Genomic DNA, 27,955 nt, shown 5'->3' with positions numbered 1-27,955 from the left:
AGTTAATTGTCAACTTGACAGAACCACTTAGAAGAAAAGCCCTGGGAGAAGCCTGTGAGGGGTTATCTGGACTATGTGGGAGGATCCATCTTAACTATGTATGGGACCAGTCTCTAGCAGGGGAACACTACCTGATTGCTTTCCTTATTAGTTTCCAGCCTAGAAATTTACTTTGAAAAATACCATTTTTGGTGGACTGTGGTGGCACACGCCTTTAATACCAGCACTCAGGAGGCAGCGGCAGGTGGATCTCTGTGAGTTCAAGGCCAGCCTAGTCTACAAGAGCTAGTTCCAGGACAGGCTCCAAAGCTACAGAGAAACCCTGTCTCAAAAACCCCTCCCCCCAAAAAAGAAAAAGAAAATGCCCTTTTTATGATGGACTCCCTTCACTGAAATGTGCCTGGCTGTCACCTTGTTGTGCCTAAGACCTCTGTCCAATAACCATAGGGCTAGCTCTGGTCATGGAGGGTCACCAAAGACACTGACTGTCCGGTAGAGAGCTGAACACTGTCTTTATGCTATTTCATTGGATAAAACAGAGAAGAAACAAAACTTTTGTGTAGAATTCCAGACAATTATGTAGATTTTGCCCTGCAGATGTGGAATAACTCACATATCTGTGGATGTGGGAAGTGTAGATGGTGTGGTGACTTATTCTTTCCAAGAGTGTGGAAAGGGGTAGAAACCTGACGGGTACTACCTTACACACCACCAAGGTTGGTGTCAACAGTCGTGAGTCACATCTTTGCACACACATTTGACAGACTGTGACAGAAATGGCATTTGTGTCTGTGGCCTTCTCTCCCCGAACCCACAAGAGCTGCCTAACCATGAGAACATTTTCAAATGAACCCCTGTAGAGAACTAGTCTACAGAAGACGGAACCAGTGCATGTCAAAACTGCCCTGACTTCCAAACAAGCACAGTCTAGAAACATAAACATCTGGGAGATTAGATGTAATATCTTTTAGAGTAGAAAAGGAGTTTTCTATTAAGACCATTAATGTTGAGTGTCAACATAAAAGCCCGTGGGTTCACCTCAGCTGTACCTTTACAGATCTGAGAATATGGCATTTAACAAAAGAGCTTTTTATGACAGAGACAAAATAGCTTCATATAACTCCTGCAGCATCCTAGAGCTCCTCCAAGGAGAAACATGATTGCAAAAGACCTTCTGCCTAGGAGCTTGCCTTTGGATATGCCAAAGCCACTCACACTGCAAAAAAACTACCTTCCACCTCATCAACTTCCTGGAAACAACACTGGGGAATTGATCGTCTCATCCTGCCCAGACAGGTAGACTGAACTGTACCCCCACAGAAAAATCTGCCAGGCCTCCTGGGCTCAGCAGCCAGCTAAATGCAAGTCCTGCTTCTAAGACTGGTATTCATCCAAGACCACAGAGAGACTTGGGATCTCTAGCTGAAAAAAACTGTCTCACTTCTGCTCATTTATTTATTCCTCTCAAATCTGCCTGATGGCATTTGATGACTTAAGATACTGATAGTTCATTCCTTAATTTGCTAAGTTTCCTGCTAAAAATACAGACATGTGTGCCTCTTTCATAGGCTTCATAGTCCAGAATTAACAGGTTTCAGATGTATCTTCAGAGGTCCAGAGTTTCCAATTCTCTCTGATTGTCTCCTAAAATGTTCATGCCTTTTAACCTAAAGCCATGGCCTTTTTCTATGACACCAAGATGCAAATCTGTTCCTGTTGTCCTACAGATACCTGCAAGTTCCTGGGAAAAGGTCTGCTGCTGTATCAAGAAATCTGGTCTGGTAAAAAACAGTCTCCAGAGCCTATTTTAACCCCACCCATTTTCAAGCATATTTTACAGGTCATTCCTGCTGTCTGGGCCAAGATCAGCTTACGTAGGGCCTTCCAGATAACGCTAACATCAACACTAGCTCCTGGAACTTCACCATTGGTACCACCTCTCCTGGCTCAAATGGACACTGACCCAACAACAAAAATCTGGTTTTAAAGGGCATATCTGCTCTCGTGTCTCACCCATTCACCCTTGCCTCTCCTGTACAACCAGGACACTTCTCTGTCCCATTCTTTCTGGCAGTTAATGACCCTTCCTATGGCTAGTCCTGTTCATAGGGCCAATAATAACCATACATTTTCTCCCTTAGCAATGTGCCCTCTCATCTCCCTCAAGAAACAGATGCCTGAGGTCTCCAGGATTGCAGTAATCAGATGCCTCTTCAGCCACACCTCCAGCTGAGAGTGAACCCAACTCCCAACTCTTCCCTCCTCCACGTAGCCCCATGTCTGCAGTAAGTAGCCAGACTTGAGCCTGCACCCTTTCTCAAATTTGGTTTGATTTGGTCTGATTTGGATTATTGCATCTGCAGAGAGGTTTATTGGGGTGCAAAAACTTTTCAGCGGCCAAACCTGCTGACCTTAGAATTCACATGGTAGAAGGAAAGAGCCAACTCTTGAAAGTTGTCCTGTGCATTGCAATAGACACCGAGGAAATTCAGAGAATCATAAGGACATACTTTAAAAAAAACTATACTCCCCTAAACTGGAAAATCTAGAAGAAATGGATAATTTTCTTGACAGGTAGCACTTACCAAAGTTAAATAAAGAGCAGATAAGCAATTCAAACAGACCTATAACTTCTAGGGAAATACAAGCAGTCAATAACACAAGTGACAGCTCAGGCTGGTAAGGATGCATGGTAAAGGGAACACTTATTCATTGCTGGTGGGAGTGCAAACTTGGATATCACTATGGATATCAATATAGTGGTTTCTCCGAAATGTTGGGATGAATCTACCTCAAGATCCAGCTCTACCACTCTTGGGCATATACTCAAAGGATGCTTCATCCTACTACAAGGACACTGAATCAACAGTGTTCGTTGTTGCTCTCTTCATAATAGTGAGAAATTGGAAACAACATAGCCTTCCCTCAACAGAAGAATGAATAAAGAAAATGTGGTACATTTACACAATGGAGTGTTACTCAGATCATAAGAAACATGATATCATGAAATATGCAAGAAAATAAATGGAACTAGGAAAAACATCCTTAGGGAGGTAACCCAGACCTAAAAAGATAAATATGATAAGTATTCACTTATATGTGGATATTAGTCATTAAATGAATAATAACCAAACTACAATCTGTAGACTCAGGTATAGAGGAAGGAACTAGAGCTCCCTTTAAACCCCCACATGGATTTCCCTGGGAGAGGAAAATAGAATAGAATTTATAGGTGGACTAGGTGTGGGTGGAGATGGGAACAGGAGGATCAGGGTGAGTGTGTGTGTGTGTGTGTGTGTGTGTGTGTGAGAGAGAGAGAGAGAGAGAGAGAGAGAGAGAGAGAGAGAGAGAGAGAGAGAGGCTTCAGAGAGGGAATTAGCGAGAGACAGCTGGAATTGAGGGGCGTTTGAGGGATGGTATGGAAACCTAGTGCAGTGGAAACTTCCTAAATAAATGAGAGTGATTCAAATGAGGTCTCCTGATAATAGGGGATACAGCATCAACTGGCCATCTCTTGTTATCAAACAAGGTTTCCAGTACCGAGACTGGGTTGCATTCAACTAAGTTTTTGGTCAAGGGGATCCCATTGAAATCCCCAACCAACCCAGGCTGCTGCTAAGACAATGGCTTGTTCTCTGCATACTGACAGCAGGGCCCCATCGCCAAGGACAACACCCACATAATTCATTGCACTTGGAAAAGTTGAGCTGGTGCCTACCTGGGGCCTTCACCCCTACATTCCAGTGTCTTTGATGTTGGAAGCTATTCTGCAGGCTACTGAAATAGAAATGTAAACAACAAAGCAGCTACAAAACCTTTGCCAAAATCTGTTCTGCCTGCAAAATGTTTGGGCAATGATGGCACAAAAGCTTGTGGAAGAGCTGTTAGGATCCTCAAGAAGTCCCCGAAAGATCACTAGTCACGAGGCAATCAGCAAGAGCGTTTCTTGTACCACACGCATGTGTGGTCGTAAACCTTTACAAAATGGCAATGATCCCGAGAAGTTCGTGTAATTTCCTTTTAAGTATAGTTACAGGAATTCTAAAAGCAATGTGACCATTCTCCTTAGGATTGACTTACACAAGTGGCAATCATATTTGTACATTTCTAATTGGTTAGGGCTAACAAGGGGTGGGTTAAGGCTATAGCTTGTCCATTTTTAAGCAAGCCTGGACATGTCCCAGGTGTAGTGCCTCATCCAGTGTCAGGGGCATTGGTGATTGATTGACCTTTGTTTGTGAACTGAGGTCTGCCTCTTAACTGAGTTATTCGAGGCCTGTCATGATATCTGCCTGGCCCTCCTAAACTGGAGAGATGGCTCAGAAGTTAGGAGCTCTGGCTACTCAAAAACCGAAGTTCAATTACCAGCACCCACATGGTGGATCACAATTGTCAATAACTTCAGTTCTAATGGATCCTACACCCTCACACAGACATGCAGGCAAAACACCAATGCACATAAAAAAATAAAAGGAAAAAGGAAAAAAAACTTATGGGAGTAGCCAAGCAATGTTGATTTAAGGCCTAATCCATAAAATGGAACCCAGACCCAATACTGCTTGACTGACCAAGAAACAGAGTCAAGAAAGCTAGGGTAAAACCAAATACTACTGAGTTTAAACAAAGAAAATCATCAATAAAATGACTCCTAATGATATGCTGCTGTACTCATAGATCAGAGCTGTAGCCATCATCAGAAATGCTTCTGCAGCAGACAGAACGCTCAGGCAGGAGGATCACAAGTTCAAAGTCAGCCTTTTCTAGAAAGTAAGATATTGTCTCAATAAAATAAAACAAACAAAAAAGATATGTGTAAGTAAATATTGGGCCAACTTTATTTTCTGAGTAATTGTAACTTCTGGATTTGTTGATGTAAACCAAAGCAAATTTAAAAGACAAGCCCCGCCCACTCCCTTCCCTCCTCCAGGGCAAGCTGGTCTTCTCTCCCCAAAGAAGCTGCTTCTACCTCATTCCCTTTACCCCACTTCTCCCCTCCCCCCTCTATTTCTCTCTCTCTGCCTCTCTCTCTTCTTCTTCCTTCTCCCTTCTCCCCTTTCCCTTTCCCCTCCATAACCCACTAAATAAATATCCAACCTCACTCTGCATGGCATGCTATCCATCTCGGTCTCTCACCCACCATGGGCACCCTACCTAGGACCTACTGGCCCTCATGGTCTGCAGGCCACTGGGGTTCCCTGCCTAGGACTGGCTGCTCTTGTGGCCCACTGTGGTCTCGTGCCTGCTGCCCACTGCCGCCACTCAGAGAACAGCGCCATTTTACTTTTTCCATTAGAGTTGACACTGTTAGTAACACATCAGCTCCGATTTTTAGGACATAAAACTGCAAGGAAACTCTGAATACGAAAGTTTCCTGTTTATATTCTTTACAAAGCTTTTTGTTTGTTTACTTGTTTGGTTTTTTGTTTGTTTTTTACTATATTTGTTTATTAATTTCCCAGTACCTGTGTGAAGGTCTGTGGAGAGCCGAGGAAGCGCTGAGTGTGTGGGGAAGGTGTAAATGAAGTCTTGAGTGAAATGTATGTTGTTTGATGTAGGCACAGCCATGTCGAGGAAGAAAGGTTTTTAACCATGAAAGTGGTAAAGCCTCCTCTAATCCCGGAGGGGCGAGGCTTGGAGGGAGGGTAGAGTCTTCCTCTGGTCCGAGAGTGAATGCTGACATAGAGTCCAAGCAGGAGTGTTTTGGAATGATGACCACAGGTGCAAACACTACTCCACAGCTACCTCCAGCTCGAGACTGCTAGCCTACAGAGACCTCCTACGGAGACGGTTAACAACTTCCTGTCTGTACGCACAGTAAATTCACTGAGGCTCCAGGTAGTTGTATAGTTGGTGCCATTCCCTGAGAGTACACCGCAGCCCACCTGACCACAGCTCTTTTGTACCTATCTATGTGTCAGGTTCCCAGGGCCAAATTGTAAAGGGCACAGTTGAGGTCAAAGGAGAACTCGTGGGAGTTCATTTTCTCCTTCCACCATATGGATCCTAGGGGTTGAACTCAGGTCGTCATGTTCAATGGTAAGCGCCTTTATCTGGTGCATCTCACTTTCTCCACACTTGCCTGTTTGTGTGAAAAAGGGTCTCCTATTCCCCAGAATGAAAGCAGAGAGGGCCGAATGTACGCTGGTGCTCGGCTGCCTTTCTCCCTTTCCTCTTATTCAGTCTCAGAGCTGGGGATGTTGTCTGCATTCAGAGTGGATCTTCTCTAGTTAAATTCCTCTAGAAATGCCCACAAGCAAAGCTAGAGGGGTGTCTTCCAGGGGATTCTAGATCCAGTCAGGTTGAAGTTGAAGACTAATTGTCAGAAAAACCCTCTGCTCAAGATAGGCATGCAAAAAGTGTTCATTAACTTGAACACAGTAGTCACTACAGCCCTTCTTTTACACTGTTTAGGACAATAATGCGATTGACCCAAAATAATCCCATTAGATGCATGGCATTGGGGAGCATATTCCCATTCTGCATTCAGGCTTTCCCATTCTGCAATGCAGCCGTCTGCTGACAGGGGAAGCCTACCAAGGACTAACTAAAGGAAGAGCAGCCTCCAGGGAGATGAGACAATCTCCCTCATGATGATGAGACAATGGGCAAATCCAGATGCTCAAGGCATCTTCCAGGCTCTCACCACTATCTCTCTTTCTCCATTTGCTTATGAAGGTCAATGTCGGGTGTCATTCCAATGTGGGTAAAGTAGTTCTAGACTGACCAACCTTGACGTGTAGAGGGAGGCTGCTTCCTGGAATAGGCCTTACCAGAACCAAACCCAAGTTTGGGGTTATACTTGAGAATGTATTCACGTAAGAATGAGCCTGGTTCTGTGTTGTTGGTTTTTTACTCTTTATTGGGGGAGCCCACCAACCAGTACTCAAGTAGATCACATGTGTTGGTTTCTTCTTATTTATTTACACCCAGCCTTAGCTTGGCTTGTTTTGAGCTGGCTTTTCTAAACTTAAAATAACCCATCTATATTTTTCCTTTTCTTAACTTCTGTATATCTTACTTTCATTCTTACTCCGTGGCTGGCTGAGTGGCTGGGTGGTTGGGTGGCTGGCCCCTCAGGTCCTCCTCTCCTAGTTCTATCTTGCACGTCTCTCTCTTCCACATTTCTCCTTTTATTTATTCTCTCTGCCTGCCAGCCCTGCCTAAGCTTTCTCCTGACTCGTTATTGGCCATTCAGCTCTTTATTAGACCAGCTGGTGTTTTAGACAAGCAAGGAACCACACCTTCACAGAATTAAACAAATACTACACATCTTTGTATCTTTAAAACAAATGTTCCATGGCTTGAACAAATAACACACCTTAAAATAATATTCTACCACATTTACCCCTTTTTGTCTAAATAAAAAGAAAGGTTTTAACTTTAACATAGTAAAGCTGTATACAACAAAAACAGTTATCAAGTAAGAATTACATTTACAATATTCTGTCATTTGTAGTTAGCACATTCATAGAAAATAATACATTATGTATCCTATCTTAGTGAATTCAAAGTTTTATACCTAATTTACTTTCTATCATAATTTTAAAAACTACAAATATAACTATCTAGTCTTCAACTCCATTCAAGACCCTTGAAGGAATTAATATTACCTAAGTAAACAGTAAGCAGCTTCCAAGACTCTAGAAATGACAGAGACATCTGGCTGCCTGAACAGTAACCCAGAGTTTCTCTGCAACATTGGGCCTCCCATCTTCAGCCTCCAGGCCTAGAGTATCTGGCAGACTTTTCAGTGAAGCAAGAAAGATGAAGGACTCTCCTAACTTGTATTGGCAATGTTCATCAACCCCTTCCCTTTTTGTCCTGCAGAATGTCTGTCGGACTCCTCCATGAAGCAGGAACCTTGAAGGACCGTTCCACCTTGTTTTGGCAAGTTCAGCAGTCAATTTCTTGTGGGTCCTGAGTGTCCAGTTTATACAGCATACTATCAAGCAGTCAAGGCAAAAGCAGTTTCTTGCCCAAATGACTAACCTTGCCACAGTGAAAGCAAACTCCTATGGACTTTCTTCAATGGCCAACATCCTTTTATGAAGTAAATTGGTGTTACCAAGAGCAGATGTATCTCATTGTCATGGAAAATCTTATGTTAACAAAACATTTTCAATGCTATATTCTGTAGATGTTTGAAGTGTTTGAAAACCATTTATCGATCTAAAATATATCTTTATATGATCTTAAAACATACCTAACATGTCTACAAACTTGATTGTTATAGATGACTAACAACTTACCTGTGCTTCTTGATTATCCAAATAATTCATAATAATAGCTTTCAAAAATTATAATTTTTATTGTGATATTTTGTTTGTGTTCTAACAAATAAAGCTTTCCTGGAGATTTATTACTTCTAAATGCTAATTGGCCAGTAGCCAGGCAGGAAGTGTAGGTGGGATGATCAAACTAAGAATAACGGAAGGAGCAGGGTGGAGTGAGGAGACACCAGCCAGACATAGAGAGAACAAGATGGGCTTGCCATACAGAGAAAAGGTACTACCATGTGACAGATCATAAATAAGGAGAATGGGCTAACTTGAAATGTAAGAGCTAGCTAATAATAAGCCTTAGCTATTGGTCAAGCATTTATAAGTAATATGAAGCCTCTGTGTGCTAATTTATGAGGTGACATCTGGATATTTGGGACCGAGCAGCTCTGAGACAGGAAACTTCTGCCTACAAATTTTACTTCACATTTTTAAGTGAACTGCATAGGTATAATACCTTAAACAAGAGTAGAAACATATATATATATATATATATATATATATATATAATGTTGTAACAAAAATAACTGTAAACTGGTATCAATATACAAAAAGTCCTTTAAACAAGAGTAGAAACATACAGTGTATTGTTGCAAAAATGACTTTAAATCAGTATCAATATATAAAACCTTTGAGATTAATAGTTGTTTTTATCCTATACTCCTATATTACCCTAAATATAACAAAGATTCATAACCTGCCAAATAACCAAAAGCCTCCTACAACCCAGTTCTTGGGAATGAAGAATGTTGTATTCTCTAAAAAGGTTCCTGTTGAAGCATTTTAGAGTAAAAATTTTTAAAAATTAATTAAAAATTAATCAATTAATTAAAAATTTTAAAAAATTTAGAGTAAAAAATTCTAAAAGTAAAATTTTAGAGTAAAAATTTTAGGGTAAAAGCATTTTTAGGGTCCTTGAGAAAATTTGAGATAATGACCAGATCCTGGGAAGACCTGTAGTAACCTTTGTTGATAGATATCACCTGTCAAGTTCCAGGTGGTCTCCCTTGACAAACCAGATCCATGCCAATCTGGACTGAATTCACGTCCTCTTGTTTCCTGTGGAAACAAAAACAAAACTACTTATTGAAAGAAGTTTTGATTTCCATTCGACTAATACATATTTTGACTTTTTAAAGTTAAGGCATTCTTTAAAGTATATAATCTGGCTAATTTCAACAATTCTTTTAAATTCATGTCTCTTAGCAGCTCTCCTTTGCTTTTAAGCAATCAAAAAATTCAAAATCAACACAATATTATACAGGACCCAGACTCCCTGTGTATTTCCCATCTCAGCATGACGTATGCTTTTTCATTATTTTACTTCTCTCTTTAAAGACTTTATTATTTTTAAGCTATTTATTTTTATGACTGTCTATACCCACATTCTTTCTTCCTTAAGCCTACACACATTGTAAAACACACTGGAACCTGCTTACACGCTTTTTTTTCCCCAACTGGACCTCTTTTGCTGCATCTCTCCAGTCTTTTTTGACTTTATGAGCAAACTTTAGACTGTTAAGCTATACCTGGATTCTCCTCATGGCTCTATAGGGTGGCTCTACCCACTCTCAGGTCAGGTCATAAAAGCCAAGCCCAAAGCTTGCAACCAGGTCAGAGGTGTGTGACCAGGAACTGCATTCAGCTCTTACCTCTGAGCCAGTGACAGGCTGCTTTGCTTTCCTGGCCTTCAGGTTGAACCTAATATCTGTCTCTGGGTTTTTATTCTGTACTACACTTTGTTCTTTTGCTCTTGTTGGGGGGGGGGCTTGCCACACAGCTCCCAAATAAATCACACATGGAGGCTTAATTCTTACTTATAAATGCCTAGCCTTAGCTTAGCTTGTTGCTAGCCAGCTTTTCTTATCTTAAATTACCCTGTCTACCGTGTGCCTCTGGACTTTTTCCTTTTCTTTCTTCTATATATCTTAATTTTACTCTCACTCCTTGGCTGCCTGGGTGGCTGGGTGGTTGGGTGGCTGGCCCCTGATGTCCTCCTCTCCTTGTTCTATCTTGCTCCTCTCTCTCTTCCACATTTCTCCTTCTATTTATTCTCTATGTCCGCCAGCCCTGCCTATCCTTCCTCCTGCCTCGCTATTGGCCATTCAGCTCTTTATTAGGACCATCAGGTGTTTTGGGCAGGCAAGGAATCACAGCTTCACAGAGTTAAACAAAAGTAACATAAACAAATGCAACACATCTTTGCATCATTAAAACAAATGTTCCACAGCATAAAAAACACACCTTAAAATAATATTCTGCAACAATTCTGTACTCCTCTCTTCTCCCTGACTCAGGAGGTATACTCCAGAGGTAAGGTGTGAGAACCCAGCATCCTTTCCATCCAATCCCAACTGGGCTCAAAGTCTTCGCAGGTCTCTCCATCCACTCTTGATATTGAGTAGTGTTGGGGGCTGCAGACCCCCGGCCCCTTGACTTTCTTTGCCTGCCTCAGACCCTTTGCCTGCTGGAGTAAACTGAGCAAAACAACTTGTTTACCTGTGCCTGCCGCTGCTCTGAGCATGAGACCCTGATGGCAGGGGAGTGGGTTCTGGTGAGGCCTGCAGCTGAAAGATCCCAAGAGCTGGGGTGTGGCTATCAGTTAAGGATCCCTATATAAGCTTCCCTGGAGCACAATAAACATGGCATTCTTGTATCAAGGATGACCCATGTCCCCATGTCTCTGTCTATGTGCATGTGTTTTTAAATATCCAGCCTAGTTCCCGGCTCACATACCGACCTGTAGTGGCTCAGGCACTACAGTATAGGGGTTTGACTCAAGGCTAGAGGGGATGCCTTTACTCTCTTCTAGAATCAAGGTCAACTTCCTCAGGCTTCCTCAGCAAGCCCATTTTCACCTCCTCAGATGATGCTGATGCTCAAGTGCAATGTTCTCACTATCAGCTTAAGCAAGGCACAGTCTCTTGACACAACCATCTCTGCTGATGTCTCCTGGAAACCAGACGAGTCTCCAGAAGAGCTCACCTTTAATCCATCCATAGCTCCTCCCTACAAAGTGAAGTTAACCAACCCGTCGGCATTGCTTTTTCACTAAGTGTGTCCTTTCTGGTTTCAAATAGATAATTTATTTATCGTCGTGAGTTAGTGTTTTGTTATGTAACCAAAACAACTGAAGGAAGGACTGTCTGTTGGCTTGTGACTTCAGATCATCACACTGAGTGACAGTTCCTGTAATGGTGGTCAGGAAGCAAAGAAAGAGGGATGCAAAAAGAGTGAGATAGAACTCCCAAGGACAAGACCCCAGTGTCCTATTTCCTTCAGCTGGGCTCCACCTCCTCTTTTCTACCATTTCTCAATAATAGCATGAGATTATGAATCCATCGAGGGATTTAGCCCATTGATTACATTAGAGTATTCAAGAGCTGATCATCTCTGGAGACGCTCTCTCTCTCTCTCACACACACACACTCACTCAAGACCTGACTGTCTCTGAAGATGACCTCTCTCACATACACACTCGTCTCAGACTTGACTGTCTCTGGAGATGCCCTCTCTCACACACACACTCAAAACCTGACCATCTCTGGAGACGCCCTCTCTCACACACACTCACTCCAGACCTGACTGTCTCTGGAGACGCCCTCTCTCTCACACACTCAAGAGGTGTACGCTACACCAGTCAAGCTGACAATGAAAACCAGCGGCCACCTGTACACTGATGATGTTAAAACAACAGAAAGTCACATAGTGAAATGTCAACCTTCCTTGTACGTTCATGCCATCTGTTACAGATCAGGAAGGTTCTGTGCTTCTTTCTTGTGGCAGCGTAACAAACACTTTACTTTCTACTCTATCTGCAAGAAGGGCCCCTTTTGTTCAGGGTTTTTGTAATAGCCAGAGACCCTTCCCAACCATGACTGCACAAAACACATCCAACTGTCTTGCACTAACTGGATGGATTCAATTCAAAAGGTAAAAGCCCACAGTGACAAGCCATATAGTCAGCTGGGTGTGGTAATGAACACCTGGAACCCCCACATGGATGCAAGAGGCTCAGGAATTCTACGTCATCCTTGGCTGTGTAGAGTTTGAAACCAGCCCAGGTTACATGAGACACCATCTCAACCAACCAACCAACCAACTAAACAAACAAACAACCAATATAATAAAAGAAGCTGTGTAGTGTAGCAGCTGTTGGATTATCTGATGCTCAAAGGCTCGAGGAACTAGCTCTAGAAAAAAAGCATGCTGTCTAGAATTTGCTGTGGATCAAGGGTCCATACGCTAGGCAAAGGGTCAGGGTTGCCCACTTCCCAACCCTTTGTTTGGGTTCTGAAAGTTTTGTGGCCTTTATGCCCAAGAAGATGGGAACAGACCGCAAGAGCAGTTTGCCTGAATTTGCCCATATCCAGGTGATATCTGTTTGGCATTCTACATTTCATTTAAGCTATGAACCTTTGGTTCTGTTGTGGAGAGGCCGGGGCAAGCAAGGGTTGGGGACAACAGGATCTAACATGAATGTGAGGTATGGGGCTTAAGGAAGGAAGGGTGCCCACTACCAGAGGGGAAGAGGGACAAAATGTGGGGGAGAGACAGGCCCTGCTATGAGGGGCCAGGGGTCGCTAAGGGCACAGCCCCAGCCCAAACAGTCTTACTCTAATACAGCCTGTTCTGTATCACCTTGTCTTCAGCTCCAAGGTTGGACACATGGGGGAGCTGGCTCCCCAGACTGAAGGGCATGCCTCTTACTCCCAAGGATAGGAATCTCTGCCATGGCATGAGTATTCCCTGCAGATCTGAGAGACTGTTTACCCCAGCCCAAGTCAGAATGATCGCCTGCCCCAACCCACAGCCAGCAAAATCACCACAGAAAAAACCTTGTTCTGGATCTTTGTTATATTGTTTGCAGTTTGCTTTAAAATAAACTGACAGGAAGATGGGAGTTTGTTTTGATAATAATAGGGGTCTGTGTGTGGTCCAGTCAACAGGAGGTGAGGCAGGTGTGGTGAGTGTTCCTGTTGGTCCTTTCCTCAGTTTCCTCAGCTGGCACACCTCCTTAACCTAGTTGGGGGGTGCTTGCGTGTGTATTTACTCTCTACCTTAGGTTTTGAGGCAGGGTTTCTCACTGAACTTGGAGCTCACTAATTCAGCTAGTCTGGCTGACCTGCAAGACTCGGAGACCCTCCTATCCTCCCAGCCCATTCCAGCTCCAGGGTTAAAGATGAATGTGGCCTTGGGTGGCCTTTTATTACTGCTGGAGATCCACACTCAAATTCTCATGTTGGCATGGCTCATACTTGGCCACACTGAGCTATCTCCCAGAATCCTCCCTCCTTGACCTGTGAGTATTTACATTCAGTCCCTTTTACAGGACTGTGTAGGCTATGGCTATTGGCCAAGGGCATTGAAAGACCAGTGGGCTTAGGTCATCACAGTCAGCCTACTTGTTCTCTGTACATCCTATGCTGTATTCTGTTGATGGCACAAACGTTGTGTCTGAAGAAAATTGACAAAATGCTCTGCCCTCCTAGGATGGCGCTCCACTGAGGTAAGCAAACACAAAGAAACATCGGCAAGCAACAGGTGAGCAGCACAGGATCAGAGTGTACTCCGGGCAGTTTTCTGTGTACGTGTAAGAGACGAGGGTTTGCTCTGGCTCGTGGCTGAAGAAGGGATCCGTCCATCATTGCAGGGAAGGCATGGCGGGAGAACCTGAGGTCATGCTGCTTTCAGTGTCATTAAGCTGAGAAATTGAGCAGAGTGTCGTCGCTTGACTCATAGTCTCATTTTTATTTATTTCAGGACCCCAGCCTACATAGTGGTGCCCATCTATATTTAAGGTGGGTTTTCTACGCCTAGATAAAATTTTCTGGAAGACACTCTCACAGACATGCCCGGAGGTGTGGTTCTGCAGTGACTCCAAATCCAGTCAGTTTGAAAACAGTGGGTAGACCACCATGAAGGATAGCTTCCACAGAGAAAACTAGGTAGAGGAAGTGGACAGAGGATATCTGAGGACATCATTGGCTAGGGTGCCTTGCTAGACACCTGGTATTCAGACAAAGACCCGAAGCCTGTAAGAAAGTGAGTCAGCTGTGTCTAGTGACAGAGGAAATCAATGCAAGCGTTGCTTTCTCTGTTCCTTATAGTGGCAGAACGAGCAGGGCCAGCACCCATGGCACAATAGAGGAGGAGCAGCTGAGACCAGAGAAACCAAACCCTCACAGGAGCAACAGCCACCTCAGCACCTGCCTGTGCTCAAAGTGTCATTCATCACTCAAGGGAAACAGGGCTCCCGCGGGTCATCAGTGATTCTGGTGCTGTGGCAAGAGATGGACACTTTTGTCCTACTGGAAAGCAAGGATGCTTCACAGCCCTGGACCATATCCAAAAGCCCTAAGTTAGGAGCCAATGGAAAGAGACTCCCTCTGTTCAAAGATGGGATAATTTGAGCATCTGCAATGGATTGAAATAAATCAAATATGTTAAAAATCCATGAGTTTATAATTATATCGGGGGAAAAACCATCTATCTCATAGGTCACCTTTACAGGTTGCTAGGGAACCAACTCATTTCTCTGAAAACTAGCTTAAAAAGGGAAAGAAACAAGCATTTGTCTTTTCTATATGAGCAGTATTTTGGGGTAGCTAAACTGTTGTTGAGGGAAAGGCCTCCTTTTAGAAACAGTTCAGCTAGCAGATGAAGGCGGAATGGGAGGGGGGACCAGGAGGCCATGATTCTGTCATTGCCATCTCAGTGGATAGGAGAGCTGTCAATAGCAGGCAAAATCACTACAGGCTGGTGGTGGCTCTGTGCTGGCTGGACCAGGCTGGCAAGACCTGAACCCACTGACCAACCTTAACATTGCAAAGCCAAGACAGACAAATAGCATGTGTCTCTGAGGGGCTGCACCTGAAGGTCAGCCCACTCCCACCCGAGAAGTACTACCAGGAAAATCAAACCTAACACATCAAGGCCCTAGACCAATTGGACATTTCAGGCAATCCAGGGCTTAAGGAAATGTGTTGAAGGACACCAGAGGGGTGCAATCAGCCGAATCTAGAATGTGGAAGCTCAACAGGACAAATGACCCAGTTTCTCCAACAAATAAATTGGAAAGGGAAAGAAAAGAAGGCAGGGAAGCGTGTGATGAAGGGAGACCCAGGGGGGCATGATTAGCCACCTGCAGTGTGTGGCTCATGTGTGGATATTAATATAAGCAAAGTAAAAACATGTACAGGACAAGGAAGATGGGACAGTCAAAAGCATGGCTTACACACACAGAGGCCTGGATTCTATCACCAGCACCCACAGAAAGAGTAGAGTGCAGCCGTGTGCAGTTGGAAGTCCAGCACTGGGAAGGAGGAGACAGCCTGAGGGTGTGGTGGTTGGCTACTGCTCATACCAATCATCAAGCTCCAGGCTCAGTGAAAGACCCTGTCTCAAAAATAAATGTCTTAGTTAAGGTTCTATGGCCGTGAAGAGACACCATGACCATGGCAACTCTTACAAAGCAAAACATTTCACTGTGATGGTTTGCTTACACTATTGGAGGCTTACTCCAATATCATCATGGCGGGGAGCCTAGTGGCGTGCAGGCAGACATAATGCCGGCTACATCTTTATGAGAAAACAACAGGAAGCCAACTGTGACACTGGGCATAGCTTGAGCATAGGAGAACTCAAAGCCTGCCCTCACAATGACGTGCTTCTTCCAACAAAGCCACACCTCCTAATAGTGTCACTCCCTGTGAGCATATGGGGGCCAATTACATTTAAACTACCACACTAAGGTATATAGCAAGTGATGGAGACACTTGGCATTGATGTCCCAACAGGCAGGCACACATGCACACATGCATGCATGCACAGAAAAGAACTGGGGACATTTTGTGCCTTGATGGGAGTGAGTTTGTAGTCTTAAGGAAGTTTTAGGCATGGTAATGATATTGTGGTTATATTTCTGATGGAGTCCTTGTTTTAGACAAATTTTACAATATGTGTGAAAGAAATGAAACAATGTAGGGTGTCCATCTCCAAATAGTCCAACTGAGCCAACAGAGTGGTGCTGGAGAATTGTCTGTATTCTGTCAATCATGTATTTTAATAAAATGCTGATTGGCCAGGCAGGAAGTATAGGCGGGTCAACCAGACAGGAAGTAGAGGCAGGGCAACGAGAATAGAATAAGGCTAGGGAGGAGGAAGCCTCCTCCACCATTCCTGCCCAGACTACCGATGAGGCAATATGTGAGCTGCCACACTGAGAGAGGTACTGAACCATGTGGCTAACGTAGATAAGGATAATGGGGTAACATAAGTTATAAGAGCTAATAAGTAGCCTGACCTAATGGGCCAATCAGTTTATAACCTAATGTAGACTCTGTGATTTTCTTTGGGACTTGCTGGTTGTGGGGTACTAGACAGGACAGAAACCCCAACAAGCTGGCCTTCATGTTACAACAGGGGAACGAGGGGTAAGGACTGGGAGGAACGGGAGAAGCCCGGTTTCCATGGTTGGTAAATATTAAAGTTAATGACAGTCAGAAACATTATTTTCTATTTTGTATGTATTAGAAATGTTACATTATGTAAAGTTAGAAAAAAAGAAACAGCAGCCTGTGGAAGGAGCCAACCACACACTGGAATCAGAGAGAAAGCTTTCCTGTGATAAATCACATTAACCATCCCTATCTTCCAACTTCATGGTTTAGCAGGTGGGTCATCTTTCAGCACCACTTTTCTCTGGGAAGCTACTAACTGAAGGTAGACCCTACATGAACAGTGTCTGGAAAGGTAGTCTTTCTTTTCACAGTCAGACAGCTGAAATCTGGGATTTGCCTTGGAATCTGATTTGTTGACATGTAGACAGACTCTCCAGGTCTCTCGGCAATGACCAAGTGTTGTGTGACAACACTCTTCCTGGGGAGGCGCCACGCACATGTAGTGGACTCACCCCAGATAGGGAACCCACAATAAGGAACCCACAACAGACCAAGGTATGGATATCACCTAAGTCTGGCTCTGCTGAGTTTTATGATCTGGTGTTTTCTTTGCAATTTGACTTGTCTGAGAGCGACTCTCAGCAGACTCTTTATTGCTTACTTTGGGAGGGAGGGGTCTAGTGAATCTGGTCAGTTTCAGAAACTTCCTGAAGCTGTTTTGAGTCGCTACCTTGATACTTACAGAGCTTCCCTGCAGTAGGGGATGTTTTAATGGCAGAGGCAACTGTTAGATAAGGCCAAGGCACTAGATGAAGTCATAAGACAGACATACAGGGCTTCTGTGTCATTCTTTTCTTCCTTTTCTAGTTCTTCCTGATGGATGCTCTCCCCCCCTCCCCGCAACTGTCCTGCCTCAGGAGCAGCTACTTGCACAGACAGGTAAGCTATGTACCACACAACTTCAGAGAACTCTAGGATGGCACCCCCTGGATTTGTGTGGGGTAGTAGCACCTAACAGGAGTCCAGTCTCTAGTGCTGTCTCTGTGTTTGGACCCCTCTGTCCTCATCAAGGTGAGACTCTGGCATTAGTCCCTGCTAAGGTGGAAAATGATGGCCTTCAAACATTAGGCTTTCAGACTCATGTTTGAATAGTGTTTCTAGCACCATTGTTCTTTAATGGCAGCATTTCTATATTAGAGTATGCTGACAAGCTACTTGTAGAATTCAGTAATTTAACGAAATAAAAAGGTTACTTCTGGTCTAGTACGGGGCTTGGGAAGAGCGGGCCTCTGGTCCCTTGTGCTTTTGAGTTCCTACCAGGTAACAACTCTATGACCACTTGAAGTTTATCACTGGGTGCAAAGGAAGAAAGAATAGAAAAGTGTCACCAGCAGAGGGACCTCTGATCAGAGGTGACAGGCATCACCTGCTGCCACTGTTCATCTGTGAGGGCAGAAAAGAAGCAGGTGCTGTGATGCTAACCAGCTGCCAGTCGGCCCCGGCTGCTCCAAGTGTGGGAACAACGCCTTATTCCATCGGAGGCAACACAACTCTGTTTAGAAGCCCCAACACCAACAGTAGGAATTCCTGGCCTCTCGGAGAAGCATAGAGTTGTGGTTTTGATATGAAGTGTCCCCGACAAAGGCTGGTGGAGCTTTAGGAGATGGAATGTAGGTAGAGGAAGCAGGGCAGTCTATGAGGATCCTCGGGGATATTGTCTACCCTCCGCTACATGGCTTTCTGCTCACCACAATGTGAACAGCCTGTTCTACCCCATGCCCCTGCCGTGAAATTCCTCCCAGTTGTACAGGGCCAAAGGGCTAAGCAACCACAAACTACAACCTCTGGAAACCCAAGCCCTTCTTCTCTTGAATCATTTCTTTCTGGAGTTTTGTTGTGAGTTGGAGGCCTTTCTGGAACTTCTGCAACTGTGTGAAGTTAGAGGCCTTCCTCTCCTACCACAAGGAGTTGTTCTCAGGGTGAGGCCATTTGGAGAGCAAGTGGGCTTATCCTTCTCACTAACCAGAGGCTCAGGGGATTTTAATCCTAGGGAGCAGATCTTCGGGTATGTTCCAAATTTTGGTGAGTCCATAAAATATTTTTTTTGTCTGTGTACATTTTCCAATGAAGGGAGTCCACAATTTAGCACATTTAAAGAATCCAGGAAACATTCTTTCTAAAAACTCACAATGACATTTGCAGTAGTCAGGGCTTTTCCAGAGAAGCAGAGCTTCTGGGTGTGTGCAGAGGAAGGCAGGTTGGAGAAGGAACTGGCTCACATGGTTAGGGAGACTGGCAAGTCCACGGTTTTCAGGGTATGCTAGCAGGCTGAAGACTCAGGAAGAGTAAATGCTGTTGTTCAAATCCAGAGGCCTTCCAGGCTCCACCCCAGGGAAGATGGGTCTGAGTTCTCCCCGGACCTTGGGCTCATTGAGCAAGGTACCGTTATTAGGGAGGACCAGGTATGTGCTTAATTCTAGTCCACCAATTTAAATATTAGTTCCTTCTAGACACCTTCACAGAGACATCAAGTGTTATAGTTGACCATGCATTTGCACAGTTCAGCTAAGTTGGTGTAAAAACATGTCTTAGAATCACTCAAGCAATAAGGTAGAGGTGAGAAACTACCACTCTAAGAAAATGTCACTACATGTGTGTCCCCAGTCTATCTTCACGGCTTTCAGGGGCTCTGAGCCAGGCCTTCTTCTAGCTTGCAGGCCCTTGTGACATGCAGATTAAATTAAATAACTTTTTTTCCCTGCAATTTCCACGCATTCCACACTGAAAGAATTGGGGCAGGACTCGCCAACTCAGCTGTAGTGAACGTTAACGTTAAAGCAAAGTACGTCTCTGGGAGACTTTAGAAATTTACAAATAGCTTGGTAACGCTGCATACTGGAAACTCTTTACCCACCTTGAACAAATAGTGTAATTGGCGAAGTTCTAGTGTGATCATCCTAAGGCCTGTGTCTCCTTTCATCTCAGAGAAATTCCCCCACAGATGAACTCTACTGACCTCACAGCTTACACCTCTTGTTTTGCAACTCTGCAGGGAGGAAACTGCTATAGGCCCCGGGCCTCATTAACTAAAGGTGTGAGCACACTACTCCGCTGTCATCCAGAGTAAAGTGTAGTTCAGCCAGGAGTCAGCACAGCGCACATACTCTCCTGTCGGGACTGTCCCCTAACTCGGGTTCCCCTTGCTTTCACTGCAAGCATTGCACATGCAGAAGTCAGAAGGAGGCTGGGAAAAACAGCTTCCTCCTTGTGGCTGTTTCAAAGCCTGTCTCTGTTTGTCTTTGACTCCAGCTTTACCCTAGCTCTTTCCTGGTTTTGTCTCCATCTTCCTTTACTTCACATACGCGAACGCTGATGGTTTGGTGCTGAAACTCTTCCCCCTCTTCCTTCGGACAAGCTGATTTTCCTCTGCAGGAAAACTCTGCCCATCATTCTGCAGTGTCCCCTGCCCATTTCCCATGCTGCACTGCTGCTTCCCTGCCTCAGAAAGAGAGGCCGTTCGGTTGTGTCATTTGGAAAGATCTCAGTGGGCCAGCAATGCTGTGTTGGAATAAGATGAGACTACTCACAGGTCGTGCCCACTGTTTCCGGTAGTTTCCTTGAAACGGTAGTGAAATAGGCAAACAGCAGTTGTTCCTTGGGTGCTGGCCTCACACCTGAGCCCTGGGAGAAACGTGATACTGCTGGTTACTAGCAACTGCTTTCTTGTCTGGCCACAAACTTCCCTAGACTTCATGCAAAAGAAGTTGATAGATTATATTGCGCTATAAAGAAAAATTATGTTGTGAATTTTGTGGGTAAATGGATGAAACAAGAAAAGAGCATCTTGAATGAGGTAACCCAGACCCAGAAAGACAGCAGTGCATGCTCTTCCTCATCTAAGGCTTCCAGTTCCAAATCTTCAGACGTGAACACACATCCTGGAGTCACTGAAAAACCAGGAGAGTAACAAGGGACCACGGCCGGGGCAGTGGGACTGGGGGGCAATAGAGAGAAGACCAGCAGGGTACAGTGACCTGATGAGGGATATGGGACACAAAGGCGGGCTCTAATTAGGGGTGGAAATGGGATAAATACAGAAGGAAGGATGAGGGCAAAATAACATTCAGGCTGTCTGAAATGTTATAAGGAAGTGTACTCTTAACTATCTTTTAAAAGCCTGTAGTACGCGCAATTCAATATATAAATATACATATATAGTTTAAATGAACTTTTCTCATCTGGGCTAACAATGTTTCCTCTAAGAACCACAGACCACCTAACAGAAACCCCAATACCAGGCATAAGAAGCCTTCTTTTGAGGTGTTAGTTGGGGTTATTCAAGAGATTCCCCCCAAATTACAAGCTATTGCTGTTGCCCTTGATGGAACCCAGAGGTGGGAGGTAAGTCCCTGTTGCTAATGACACCATGTCCTTCAGACATCCAGAGGACCTTGAGATGGAACTGACTTAAAGACTCTTCCCTGAGGAACAGCTTTTATGATACCAGAAAATGCCATGCAAGCTTCCAAATGAGAGAAGCAACCAACAGGCTATGATGCCTCTGAGTCCTATCAATGGCAGAATAACCCAAGAGTGAGGTAGTGGTGTGTAGACCTTGTGGGTAACCAACAGCTCTCGAATTAGACGGACTTAAGGCCTGCTCAGTGAGAGGGAAACCATGTGTAGTACTGGAAACCTAGTCCATCTCCTGGGGCTAGTGAAGTCATGGATCTTGAAGGAGAACCTGCGATGACCACTTTACTAAACCAGCATAATCCCTGATGTGGGAGTCTTCTCTACGCACTGACTATGTTTTATTACTATTAGTTAAAAAAGAAGCTGCTTCAGTCTATGACAGGGCAGAATATAGCCAGGTTGAAAAACATATGTGTGTGTGTGTGTGTGTGTGTGTGTGTGTGTGTGTGTGTATATATATATATAGAGAGAGAGAGAGAGAGAGAGAGAGAAGGCAAAGTCAAGGAGACAGACGCCGTGGTGGTGATACATAGATTAATAGAAATGGGTTAATTTAAGATGTAAAAGATAGTTAATAAGAATCCTAAGCTAGGGGTTGGGGGATGGCTCAGTGGTTAAGAGCATTGCCTGCTCTTCCAAAGGTTCTGAGTTCAATTCCCAGCAACCACATGGTGGCTCACAACCATCTGTAATGAGGTCTGGTGCCCTCTTCCGGCCTGCAGGCATACACACAGAATATTGTATACATAATAAATAAATATTTTTTTAAAAAAAGAATCCTAAGCTAATAGGCCAAGCAGTGTCTTAACTAATATATGTTGTCAAGGTTTTCTGTCCTGCCCGGTTCCCACAGTTGTTAAGTCCCAAAGAAATCACACAGAGGTCTACAACTTATACATTAAAACTTTTAACATTATATCACCAGTCAGTTTTTTTTAAGAGGCTTCAACAATTGGAAGAGAACTACAGGTTAACATTTCTGCTCTTACATTCTTTGAGAAATGTTGAACCCCATCATTTTGGCTGTCTTTGGGACTTAATAACTCTTATAACTTATATTAGCCCATCGTTCATGTTTATGTTAGCCACATGGCTTGGTACCTTATTTGGCGAGGCAGTCACATTTTGCTTCACGACTGCAGACTAGGACTTCCTTCTTCCCAGAATTCTCCTGTTCTCATTGACCCACCTCTACTTCCTGTCTGGTTGTCTGCCTATACTTTCTGCCTGGCTACTGGCCAATCAGCGTTTTATTAAAATACAATTGACAGGGTACAAGGCATTGCCCCACAACAAATATAGTTTCTGTGTGATTATTCAGGTCTGGGTGACCAGGAAACCAAAGCTCAGTCTGTGTTTATACCTAACAACAATCTAAACATTTGTCCTTATACCTACAGATAAGTGTCATCCTCATCTCTCACCAAGAAAACTTCTTTTAGCAATAAAATGAGACCATTATCAAAAGCCACAAACAACCAAAATGCAGAGTTGTGGAGCCCAGTCTCAATCGACACATCTATGAAACACTCCTATACCTAAGGCTCAGGGAACATTGTGGAAGGGGGGGTGGGGCAGAAAGATTGAAAGGGTCAGAAGATAAAGGGAGACTGCTGTGAATTTGTATCTCCTAGTAATGTCAGAAGCTACACCCATTCGTTCGTACCATGGTGACTGCTTAAACAGGAGCTGAACAAGGACAGCAACAATAGACAGCCTAACATGGAAGGTGAAAGCCCATGGGGCTTCAACCCTACACGAAGATTGACGGGCAACTAAGGGATGCTGAGTGGGAGACATGGTCCTCCCCAGGGAAGAGCACACCAACTGGTTATCCAGTACCAAATGGTCAGCCCCACAAACATGCACACAGGTAACATTATACAGAGTGAGCAGGCTGTTGTTCTTCATTCAGAATGTGTATGTCTGTACATATACATATATGTATATAACAACAATTAGTGTAAAAGAATCCATGAACTGAAAAGGGAGCAAAGAGGGTTATAGAAAGGCTTGGAGGGATGAAAAGGAAGAAAGAAATAATATAATTAAATTATAATTTCAAAAAGTAAAGGAAATAATTAAAGAATGAAAAAAGCTAATTTAAGAAAAGAAATTAGTAGATTAAATCAAAGCCCGTTAAAACACAGACAGATTGCTTCAATCTAAAATTAATCTTTTACTATCCACAGCATGTCTTTCCGGCATGTCTGATTTTCAAGGCACCCGGGAACTTTCTCTGTGGAGGGAGGGAAGAGGGCAGAGAAAGGGTAGAATTGAGCAGGGGAAGCCCCAAGCTCACTGTGCATCAGTTTCGCAGAGGATCCTGCAGGGAGAAATCTTTATCATGTGACTGTGAGCACAGGTCTAAGAACTAGCATTTCTATGAGCTGCCAGGGTGTTGGGAATCAAAACTCCTCTGCAAGTACAGTGAAGGTTCTAAACCACGGAGACATTCCTTTAGCTGGGTCTGAATTTTTAGGAAAGCTGTTTTTCTGTTTTTCTTTCTACTACTAGCTTTTTATTGATTTTTAAATTTGATTTGTTATTTGGTTGTTTCTACTATTTTTCCCGAACGTCTAATTCAGGTCTCCTGCATGCTGGGTAAGTTCTGCAGCTATCCCTGACTTCGGTTGTTGCTGTTGCTGTTTTCGACAAGCAGCAGTCTTCTTTCGGATCCTGGATACAATCTTTAAATACCTTTCCTAGAAAAGCATGTGTTTCTGGAGACTGAATTTCCCAAAAGTTACTTTGGTCTGTGTTCTGACTTTGCCAGTTAGGAGGTGACAAACCCCAGATGGTGGTTGAACCTCTCGGATCTCTATAGTCTACACCTTAAAAACTTACATCCTGGGGCTGGGGAGATAGTGCAGTCGTTACAATGCTCGCTGCTTTCGTATGTGAGCCTGAGTTTGAGCCTCAGCACACACTTAAAAGCAAAGCATGGCAATACACATTTGCATCTTTGGCACTTGAAAGGAAGAGACAGGAGAATCCCTGTAGATCATTGGCTAGCTGAGTCAATGAGTTCAAGGTTCGTTGAGAGATTCTGTCTCAAAAAATAAGGTGGACATTAGCAGATAATAAGACTCTTGCTAGAGACACGTTTTGGTTCCCGGACATAAAGAATCCAATCAGAACTTCCCTGAAAACATTTTATCTGCTGGCCAGCTTTCATGGTGCCAGAAGATGTCATGCAGTCTGCTGGGGGTGGAAGAGCTGTCAATATCTTACCCAGAGCTGGACCCTACATACCACAATACTAATATACTGGGTGAGATCTGTCATTGAGGCAATAGTGACATTACTATTATAGGAGTAACCAACCACTTTCTGCTTGAATATGAAGCCTGCTCTACAGGATGAAATGTGTGCCTTGAACTTAGAATAAAGCCTATGACTGGATGGGCATAGCTCCAAGGGTGGGAGAACCTACTGTTGTTGCTCTGTTAAATGTTCCTATCACTGAGCTATCTCCAAGGGTGGGAGAACCTACTGTTGTTGCTCTGTTAAATGTTCCTATCACTGAGCTATAAACTTTTAAGTGTTTGTATGTATATAGGTAAATTAGTGCTACTCTCAATGTATGTCAGAGAGGCCTCTTTTTGTTGTAGCACAGTTAATTCAAAGACCTGCAATCAGTCAAAGTGCTAAGAATAAATTATGATGAGTCCTTGTCCCTAAATAGGATATTTACGTCAACCTTTCTTCCTCCAAAGGCTCAGGGAACATCAAAGAAGAGGGGACAGAAAGAACACACGAGCTGTCAAGTGGGGAGGCATGCTCTGAAGTGCTGTCTTCTGGAGGGGATATGGCTGTGGCACTCTTGAGAACTCTACAGCTGTGGCTATCTGCATAAGATCAAGTAGTCAAAATCCAACCACGGGTGGGGGAGGAGCTCGTGCGACTCTCCGAGCTGAGGAGCTGTTGACTGTTGGCTGCCAACCGTGGGAGGGAGAGTCATTTTCCTTTCGGACTGTGGCCATTAGTAGGTTGCCCATGCTCCCGTGGATGGCCCCGCACCCAAGTGCTGCTGAACTGTGCAAACCGAGCACGGACATGAAGGTGGCAGGGGAACACAGATTTGGAGGGGGGTTAAGAAGGAATTGGGGGTGAATATGATCAAATACACTGTATACACACAGAATTCTTATAAAATGACCACAAAATATGAAAGTAGAATTAGTAATCAATATTAAGGTGCAGAGAAATCATGGACATTACTCGATGTCAACTGCGTTCTATATACGTCCGCACACCACACAAAAAGATACATGTGCCACACACAGATGCACAAATGTATGTGTGGAGGGAGACCTAAAAATAAAAAGAAGGTGCGGAGAATGTATCTCAGTTGGTAGAGCGTTTGCTTATTCTGTACCAATCCCTAGATTCTATCCGCAGTATTGCATACATCCGGTAGGGCGGTGTGTACCTGAAATCTCAGTGCTTGGGGGGCAGTGGTAGGAGGAGTGGCAGTTCAAGGTCATCCTCTGCTACAGGGCGGTCTTGATAGCAGCCCGGGCTGTTTGAGATTTTATCTACAAACTAATAAGGACTGGGAAGATGGCTCAATGGGTAAAGTCATTTGCTCGTGTGCCACGGAGCCTCAGTTTGATCCCCAGATTCCCATGGCAGAAGGAGAGAACTGACTCTCAAAAGCTGCCCTCTGACTCCACATGGGTACTGGCACAGTGGCACACAAATCCCTCCCCCCGCAACACACACACAGGAAATAAAATAAAAAATAATAAGGTTATGGGGAAGAGTTGGTCCGGTGAATAGGAGCCTCCCTGTGAAAGCAAGAGAACTTGAATTCGGATCCCCAACACCCACATAAAAAGTGCCATGGCCACAGTGATTGCAACCCCAGCCTTGGGGAACAGAGACAGTACAGCCTGTGAGACTTGCTAATCAAGCAGCCGAGCCCAAATGGTAAACTTCAGGTTCAGTCAGATTCCCTGTTTCAAAAAATAAAGCCGTGGCTGGGCATGGTGGTACCATGTACTCTGGAGGCAGGGGCAGGTGGCTCTCTATGAGTTCAAAGTCAGCCTGGTCTATGTAGTGAGTTCCAGGCTAGTCAGGGCTATGCAGAGAGATCCCATCTAGAAAACAAACAAGAAAAAAAAATAACAACAAACTAAGTTGGAGGAAGAAGATGCCTAATATATACTTCTGGCCTCTGCACGTGTTCCCATAGGTGTGTGATAGCACACTCACACACAATTTAATAATAATGAGAAGATGGAGAAGGAGAATTAAAATAAGAAAGAATGGACCCTCTAGCTCACTTGGTTGATGGAAGCTTTAAATTGGATAATGTATACAAACCATTATATTATCTGAGATAACATACATAAAGCCACGTACAACCATTGCCTCATAAAACAGACTCAAAGTTTAAAAAAAATTACTGAACCTGACATTTAAAACTGTCATTTTCCACCTGCAAACCACCTTGAGAGGCCTTTCAAAGCCCTTCCCTTTTCCCTTAGCCTGCCTTGTTTGATGGAACTTCTGAATTCCTCCTAGCTCTTTCCTCATGACTCAGGTTCTTGTTTTGACCCTGAGTGACTGCACCGTCCACGAACCTAAGATGACATAATGCGGGGCTTTCCTGATATCTGCCCACTAACATGCCCACATCCTCTGGTCACATGCCCATAATAGCACTGAACTCACTGGAGCAAAGATAATTTATCAAGCTCCTTGGCCTGGGACCCCCTTCTGTGGGTCCCAGGTGTGTGGGTCCTACATGATGGCTGTGTAACCGGCACTTGGCATTTTAGGCGTATTCATTCAAACATGGGCATGCGTCCCCAGCTGAATGCTAAAAGTGCTGGTCTATTTTAGCTTTCCAAGACAGCCAAGGACAGAAACTGCATTCCTCCTTAGACCCGAGGATGAGTTTTAGTTTCCGCAAGGTCAGGAAAGTATCCCCTTTCTGGTGGAGTTTCAGCCCAGTCTCTTCTCTTTGGGCCAGTGATAAGGTTGTTCAGTTTTCTTTGACATCAGGGTCATTTGAGCCAGGCAGCCTGTGTACAAGTACTTATTTACAACTCAGTATTGTGTGTGTTTGCAGATGTGTGCATGAACATGTGGAGGCCAGATGTTGACATATGGGGCCTTCCTAAATCACTTAGTACTGTGTGTGTGTGCTTGCAAATGTGTGCATGAACATGTGGAGGCCAGATGTTAACATAGGGGGTCTTCCTAAATCATTTAGTACTGTGTGTGTATATGTGTTTGCAGATGTGTGCATGAACATGCAGAGGCAGGTTGACATATGGTGTCTTCCTAAATCACTCTCCACTTTATTTTTTGAGACAGATCCCCTCACTGAACTTGGAGCTTGTTGATCCGACTAGACAAGCCGGCCGTCGAGCCACAGGGTCCTCTTTCACCTCCTCTGCTCTGGGACTACAGCTGCATCACTGCACCGGGCTTCTCGTTGCTGTTCTTAGTGTGGATTTTGGGGGACCGAGTCTGGGTCCTCATTCTTGGGCATCAAGCACTTTCTAGCTGCTCAGAGTTTGTTTGTTGTCAAAGACAGGACCTACATAGCCCTGGCTGGCCTGGAACTCTCTATGTAGGTCAGGCTGGCCTCAACTCACAGAGATGCACTTGCCTTTTCTTTCCCAGTGCCGGGATGAAAATCATGTACCACCATAGCCAGGCCTCCTCAGTATCTCAACACTGGGGAAGTCATTTCAAGGACCTTTACACATGGGTCTTGTGTCTGTTCAGGGATAATTCTCAGTCTGATGGATTGTTCTAGCTCTTCTCTGTAGCTATGAT

This window comes from Myodes glareolus, chromosome 12 (genome assembly GCF_982192425.1).
Source record: "Myodes glareolus chromosome 12, mMyoGla1.1, whole genome shotgun sequence".
Lineage (NCBI taxonomy): Eukaryota > Metazoa > Chordata > Mammalia > Rodentia > Cricetidae > Myodes > Myodes glareolus.
The sequence above is the reverse complement of the archived record's forward strand: the minus strand, read 5'-3'. Positions refer to the sequence as shown.